Source organism: Emys orbicularis, chromosome 20 (assembly GCF_028017835.1).
Source record: "Emys orbicularis isolate rEmyOrb1 chromosome 20, rEmyOrb1.hap1, whole genome shotgun sequence".
Lineage (NCBI taxonomy): Eukaryota > Metazoa > Chordata > Testudines > Emydidae > Emys > Emys orbicularis.
The window spans coordinates 17,678,622-17,687,008 of record NC_088702.1 but is presented as its reverse complement, the minus strand read 5'-3'; positions in this window follow the sequence as shown (position 1 = coordinate 17,687,008).

The window sequence follows — 8,387 nt, the reverse complement described above, 5'->3', positions numbered from 1 at the left end:
AGGCAGAGCTGTTATCCCCACTGTTCAGAAGGGAAAACTGAGGCATTGACTGAGGGATGTTGTGGCCTGCAGATTCAGGGAGCAGCAGCAGTGCCCCATGGAAGGAGCACACGACTGGGACTTAGTTGTGTTCCTGCCTTAGCTGTGTGACCTTGAGCAAGGACGTTTCCCTGCACTTTGCCTCAGTTTCCTCTCTCACTCGTCAGGAGGTGAGGCAATGATTAGATGAATGTGCAGTATGTAAAATGGGAAGGAACTTTTGTCTACTTAGATTGTAAGTGCTTCGGGGCAGGGACCATCACTTCCTCTGGGTGTCTGTGCAGCGCCCGGCATGGCGGGGCCCTGATCTCAGTCGGGGTCTGTGCAGCGCCCGGCACGACGGGGCCCGATCTCGCTCGGGGTCTGTGCAGCGCCCGGCACGATGGGGCCCTGATCTCGGTCGGGGTCTGTGCAGCGCCCGGCACGATGGGGCCCTGATCTCGGTCGGGGTCTGTGCAGCGCCCGGCACAATGGGGCCCTGATCTCGGTCGGGGTCTGTGCAGCGCCCGGCACGATGGGGCCCTGATCTCGGTCGGGGTCTGTGCAGCGCCCGGCACAATGGGGCCCTGATCTCGGTCGGGGTCTGTGCAGCACCCGGCACGACGGGGCCCTGATCCCGGTCGGGGTCTGTGCAGCGCCTGGCACACTTGGGAGTGCAATGGAAATCATAATACTTTGCTATCGCCTGCTTCATCTCAGATCGTTCCCTGTACAGGTTGGCCTCGGGCCAGCCAGCCCTGAACCATTATCAGATGCGGCTGAGATAAAGAGCAAGTGATTATAAAATCCAGCAAGTGGCTCAGCTGAGGGGTTGGGGATTCTGGGGAAGGAGGGTTTTCCCTGAGGACAGGAGGCTCCAGGTGTAAAACCCGGGGCACCGCAGCTGGGTAGAAAGCCATAGCTGGAAGTTTTGTTTGCGTTTGGGGAGTTTGTGGCGATTTGGAGAATAAACCAGGACCCAGGGTTACAGGCTAATTTGGTGCAGCTGATAATCCCCCAGGCTTGGTGAGGAAGCCAGCGTCTCCTACGTGGTGGAGAATGCAGGCATGATGCTCACCTCCGGCACCAGGGGAGAGCATGGGCCATTGTGGGTTTCAACTGGGAAACTCACAGCTACCTGTAGAGTACAGGGGAAGCAGGGATCGCCTGTCTGACTCCCCCACTTCTCTTTTTTCTGTTTCTTTGTCGTTAACCCCTTCTCCCAGCATCTGGCATCTCCCCTCGCTTGAGATCGGCATGGGGAAAAAAACCTGATTGGCACCACTCTGGCTGTCACATGGTGGCGTAAACACTAGGGGATCAAACACTGCTGCAGAGCTGGGATTTGGCATTTGCAGATTTCAAGGCCAGGCAGAAGGGCCCCTCTGCCTATCCAGCTGGCCCTCCTGCCTAGCCCAGGCCGGAGAACCGCCCCCAGCTATTCCTGCCTCCAGCCCAGATTTGGGGATTGAGCTAGAGAAGTGGTTTTCAACCTGTGGTCTGTGGACTCATGGGGGTCCACAGACTGTGTCTATGATTTCCAAAGGGGTTTGCACCTCCACTCGGAATTTTTTAGGGGTCCGCAAATCAAAAAGGTTGAAAACCACCGAACTAGAGGGCCCTTAACTCCACCCCTTGGCATGTGCACCCTTAACTCCACCCCTTGGCATGTGCGTCCTTAACTCCACCCCTTTGCATGTGCGTCCTTAACTCCACCCCTTCGTAGATTTCAAGCCCATCTCTTGTGGTTGAGCTAGAGCAGAGCTTTTAGAGAGACGCCCGCTCTTGCCGGGAAGGCTCCAAGTGATGGTGAATCCACCCCATGCCTGGGGCAGTTGTTCCCAGGGTTAATTCCTTTTTAATTGCACTTCATTTCCAAACACATGCCGAGGCGAGAGGGTTGCATGACTCATCCCTCCAGTTCTGCTCAGCAGCACGCTCGGCCTAATTACCAACTTGTCGGCACGGGAATCACTGCAGCTGGCACAGGATACCATTGCAAATCTCAGCACCTCCCCCCCCACACACACTCCTTTCCCCGGCCCCTCACTTACCCTGATCCCCAGGGTGGGGAATTCCACACGGAAGGACAATTCCCTTGGCGGGGCCAGGACGATTCCAGAGCTTGGCCCGGCAGCTTTCGGGCAAAGATAGATAGATAGATAGATAGATAGATAGATAGATAGATAGATAGATAGATAGATAGATGCAGGGTGTGGGGATAGATAGATAGATAGATAGATAGATAGATAGATAGATAGATAGATAGATAGATGGATGCAGGGTGTGGGGATAGATAGATAGATAGATAGATAGATAGATAGATAGATAGATAGATAGACAGATGCAGGGTGTGGGGATAGATAGATAGATAGATAGATAGATAGATAGATAGATAGATAGATAGATAGATGCAGGGTGTGGGGATAGATAGATAGATAGATAGATAGATAGATAGATAGATAGATAGATAGATAGATAGATAGATAGATAGATAGATGCAGGGTGTGGGGATAGATAGATAGATAGATAGATAGATAGATAGATAGATAGATAGATAGATAGATAGATAGATAGATAGATAGATAGATAGATAGATAGATAGATAGATGCAGGGTGTGGGGATAGATAGATAGACAGATAGATAGATAGATGCGGGGTGTGGGGATAGATAGATAGATAGATAGATAGATAGATAGATAGATAGATAGATAGATAGATGGATGGATGCAGGGTGTGGGGATAGATAGATAGATAGATAGATAGATAGATAGATAGATAGATAGATAGATAGATAGATAGATAGATAGATGCAGGGTGTGGGGATAGATAGATAGATAGATAGATAGATAGATAGATAGATAGATAGATAGATAGATGGATGCAGGGTGTGGGGATAGATAGATAGACAGATAGATAGATGCGGGGTGTGGGGATAGATAGATAGATAGATAGATAGATAGATAGATAGATAGATAGATAGATGCAGGGTGTGGGGATAGATAGATAGATAGATAGATAGATAGATAGATAGATAGATAGATAGATAGATGCGGGGTGTGGGGATAGATAGATAGATAGATAGATAGATAGATAGATAGATAGATAGATAGATAGATAGATAGAGGCAGGGTATGGGGATAGATAGATAGATAGATAGATAGATAGATAGATAGATAGATAGATGCAGGGTGTGGGGATAGATAGATAGATAGATAGATAGATAGATAGATAGATAGATAGATAGATAGATAGATAGATAGATAGATGCGGGGTGTGGGGATAGATAGATAGATAGATAGATAGATAGATAGATAGATAGATAGATAGATAGATAGATAGATAGATGCAGGGTGTGGGGATAGATAGATAGACAGATAGATAGATAGATGCGGGGTGTGGGGATAGATAGATAGATAGATAGATAGATAGATAGATAGATAGATAGATAGATAGATAGATAGATAGATGCAGGGTGTGGGGATAGATAGATAGATAGATAGATAGATAGATAGATAGATAGATAGATAGATAGATGCAGGGTGTGGGGATAGATAGATAGACAGATAGATAGATAGATGCGGGGTGTGGGGATAGATAGATAGATAGATAGATAGATAGATAGATAGATAGATAGATAGATAGATAGATAGATAGATAGATAGGGCGTGGGGGGATAGACAGACTGACTGACTACAGCCAAGCTCTAAGATACAACCACATTTGCTCCAATCCCTCAGACAGAGATAAACACCTACAAGATCTATCAATCATTCTTAAAACTACAATACCCACCTGCTGAAGTGAAAAAACAGATTGACAGAGCCAGACGAGTACCCAGAAGTCACCTACTACAGGACAGGCCCAACAAAGAAAATAACAGAACACCACTAGCTGTCACCTTCAGCCCCCAACTAAAACCTCTCCAGCGCATCATCAGAGATCTACAACCTAGCCTGAAAGATGATCCCTCACTTTCACAGGTCTTGGGAGACAGACCTGTCCTCGCTTACAGACAGTCCCCAACCTGAAGCAAATACTCACCAGCAGCCGCACACCATACAACATAAACACTAACCCAGGAACCTATCCTTGCAACAAAGCCCGATGCCAACTCTGTCCACATATCTATTCAAGTGACACCATCATAGGACCTAATCACATCAGCCACGCCATCAGGGGCTCATTCACCTGCACATCTACCAACGTGATATATGCCATCATGTGCCAGCAATGCCCCTCTGCCATGTACATTGGCCAAACCGGACAGTCTCTACGCAAAAGAATTAATGGACACAAATCTGACATCAGGAATCATAACATTCAAAAACCAGTGGGAGAACACTTCAACGTCTCTAACCACTCAGTGACAGACTTGAAGGTGGCAATTTTGCAACAAAAAAACTTCAAAAACAGACTCCAAAGAGAGACTGCTGAACTTGAATTAATATGCAAATTAGATACAATTAACTTTAATGGTTTAAACAGAAACTGGGAATGGTTGGGTCATTACACTAATTGAATCTATTTCCCCATATTAAGTTATCCTCACACCTTCTATGGGCCATCTCGAAAAAAAGTTTTTTTTCTCCTGCTGATGATAGCTCATCTCAATTGATTGGCCTCTTACAGTTGATATGGCTACTTCCACCTTTTCATGTTCTCTGTATGTATAAATATCTTGTCTGTGTGTTCCATTCTATGCATCCGATGAAGTGGGCTGTAGCCCACGAAAGCTTATGCTCAAATAAATGTGTTAGTCTCTAAGGTGCCACAAGTACTCCTCGTTCTTTTTGCGGATACAAACTAACACGGCTGCTACTCTGAAGACTGACTGACTGACTCCCAGTGCCCTATTCCAGGCTCATCTGCATCTCCCAACCCGTCACCCTCTCCCACAAACACCCATCACCTCCTGATTTCAATTTCACCACAAATAGATTCCCTCCACCTCCAGGCTCCAGCATCTCTCCCAGCCTCTTGAGCACAACTTCCTGTAGGCAATGCTGCCCTCTCGTGGTTCGGCAGCCCAAGCATTGTGTCTGTCCGTCTGTCTACCTGTGGTTCCTTTTTCTTTGCACTTTTTCCTTTCTCTGGTTTTCCCTTTTCCTGCTCTGGGACTTTCCAAAACCTCCCCTGCTTCAGCAAAGGGACCAAGCACTTCATAGCAGTGATTGTGGGCCGCAGGTTGAGAACCCCTGCGCCAGACACACACGGGCCCGCCCAGCCCTGTGCTGCCAGCATGCCCCTTCCCCTCGTGGACAGACCGGCACCACACCAACCCCCTGCCCAGCGCCCTCCCGACTCCCCGTCCCCAGCGCTCCCCCGTCCAGAGACACCCCCCCCCGCACGGACCCCCGTCTCCAGCGCTCCCCCGTCCAGAGACACCCCCCGCACAGACCCCCATGCCCAGCGCTCTCCCGTGCAGAGACACCCCCGCACGGACCCCCGTCCCCAGCGCTCCCCCGTCCAGAGACACCCCCCCCGCACAGACCCCCATGCCCAGCGCTCTCCCGTCGAGAGACCCCCGCTTGGACCCCCATGCCCAGCACTCCTCCGTCCAGAGACCCCCCCGCACGGACCCCCGTCCCCAGCGTTCCCCCGTCCAGAGACACCCCCCCGCACAGACCCCCATGCCCAGCGCTCTCCCGTCGAGAGACCCCCCGCTTCGACCCCCATGCCCAGCGCTCCCCCGTCCAGAGACACCCCCCCGCATGGACCCCTGTCCCCAGCGCTCCCCCGTTCAGAGACACCCCCCCGCACGGACCCCCGTCCCCAGCGCTCCCCCGTTCAGAGACACCCCCCCGCACAGACCCCCGTCCCCAGCGCTCCCCCGTCCAGAGACACCCCCCCACTTGGACCCCCCATGCCCAGCGCTCCCCCGTCCAGAGACACCCCCCCGCACGGACCCCACCCGTCCCCAGCGCTCCCCCGTCCAGAGACACACACCCCCCGCACGGACCCCCCCGTCCCCAGCGCTCCCCCGTCCAGATACACCCCCCCGCTTGGACCCCCCATGCCCAGCGCTCCCCCATCCAGAGACACCCCCCCGCACAGACCCCCATGCCCAGCGCTCTCCCGTCGAGAGACCCCCCGCTTGGACCCCCATGCCCAGCACTCCTCCGTCCAGAGACCCCCCCGCACGGACCCCCGTCCCCAGCGCTCCCCCGTCCAGAGACCCCCCCGCACGGACCCCCCCTGCCCAGCGCTCCCCCGTCCAGAGACACCCCCCCGCACAGACCCCCGTGCCCAGCGCTCCCCCATCCAGAGACCCCCCCCGCACGGACCCCCCCGTGCCCAGCGCTCCCCCGTCCAGAGACACCCCCCCGCACAGACCCCCATGCCCAGCGCTCTCCCGTCGAGAGACCCCCCGCACGGACCCCTGTGCCCAATGGCCCCTCCCTGCCCAAAGACCCCTTCACAGAGCAGGGCCAGGAGCAGAGCCCCTGAGCATGGGGCAGGGGCAGCTCTAGGCACCAGCAAAGCAAGCACATGCTTCGGGCAGCCCATTTGCAGGGGCGGCAGGGATCCAGCCTGGGAGCTGAGAACCAACAGGGGGCCCTGGGAGCTGTAGTTCCTTGGTTAGCTCCTTGCCTATAGAGCCAGCCCTGGAGCAGGGAAAGAACTACATTTCCCAGCATTCCCTTGGCCACTACCAACAGGAAAGAGGGGGAGGGAGTGAGGTAGCTGAGACCTCATGCTACAGCCCGATGTGAATGGAGAGCTGCACTGTAAGTAGGGATTCCATGTTTTAACATTCAAAAAATAGGACACTCCATGGGGAGGGAGGGTAGCCCCACCCTGCCACCATCCACTCCCTCCCACTGCCCCCCACAGAAACCCCAACCCATCCAACCCCCCTGCTCTCTGATCACCCCCTCCCAGGACCCCACCCCCTATCTAAGCCCCAATGGTCCTTGTCCCCTGATTGCCCTCTCCCGGGACCCCACCCCCTATCTAAGCCTCCCTTCTCCTTATCCCCAACTGCCCCCTCCTGAGACCCCCCCCAACTTCCCCCCTAGGACCCCACCCCCTACCTGTCCCCTGACAAATCCCTGGGACTCCCATGCCTATCCAACTGCTGCCTGTCCCCTGAACCTCCACCCCATCCAACCCCCCCTGCTCCCTGTCCCTTGACTGCCCCCCCGGAACCCCCTACCTCTTCTCCAACCTCCTAGCCCCCTTACCGTGCCACTCAGACCAGCGTGTCTGGCTCCGCGCAGCGCCAGACACACTGCTGCATATATGCTGCCATGCTCCCCTGCGGAGCCACAGCCCCCCCCCCCCCCCCCCCCCCAGCACCTGCCTTCCAGATTTAAACACCTCAAAATTCAGGAGTGCTCAAGCTCAGTTTGGGCGGCCGTTACTTCATTTCTCCCAAATCAAATATACTGATCCACTGTAACTTGCTGTAGAAAAAGTAGGATAAAATTGAGCAAGAAATGCTTCCCAGTGGTTATTGGGACTGGAATTGCTATTTTCAACAGCCATTGCCTTTTGTTGTTTGTTTGTTTAAAAGGAAGACAGTGATATTGCATTGGCAAATTCCCCATAGAAAGAAAGAGTGGAACAAAAGAATAATAAAGGCACCTCAACTTTTCCTCATTTATGGAGGACAGTCTTATAATATGCATCCAGATATCCTCCAATCACACAAGCTGAAAATTGTTTCACTTTACTGCAGTTCTGTAACCATATGGGAACCAATCCTGTCTGTGTTCTGTGCACATCTAAAATTCCTGCTGAATGACCTGCCCTGGGAGCAAGTTACCAGTGACCCAGGGCTGCGGCGGAAGGAGGTTGCAGGTGGGGGGGCGGGGGGGAGAGCCTAGGGCTGGGGCAGCAGGAGGTGTGTGTGTGGGGCAATGGTGGGGGGGTAGGGGGGAGCCCAGGGCTGGGACGGCAGGGGGGTGCAGGTCGGGGGGGGGAGCGCCCAGGGTTTGGGCGGCAAGGGGGTGCGGCGAGGAGCCCAGGGCTGGGACGGGGGGGCAGCCAAAATTTTTTTTGCTTGGGGCGGCAAAAAACCTAGAGCCGGCCCTGGCATGGGGCCAGGAGCGGGGACCCAGGCGCGGGGGGAATTGGGTTATTAATTTCATTGCACTCACTGTGAAAAAGGGGGAGGGGCATGGACAAATTCAGACTTTTTCTCTTGGGTCTCCGCCAGGGGCGCCAGAACAGGGGGGGTCAGGGGACCATGGCCCCATCACTTTTAAATGTGGGAGGGCTTTGTCCTACTTTTTACCAGCCATAAGGGTGAGCGACGGGGGGAGGGGGCTGAGAGGAGAGAGAGAAGGGGCAGGGCGGGGGCAGGGCCTCGGGGAGAAGGGGAGGGGCGAGTGCGAGGGAAGGGGGGAAGGGGGAGGCCTCGG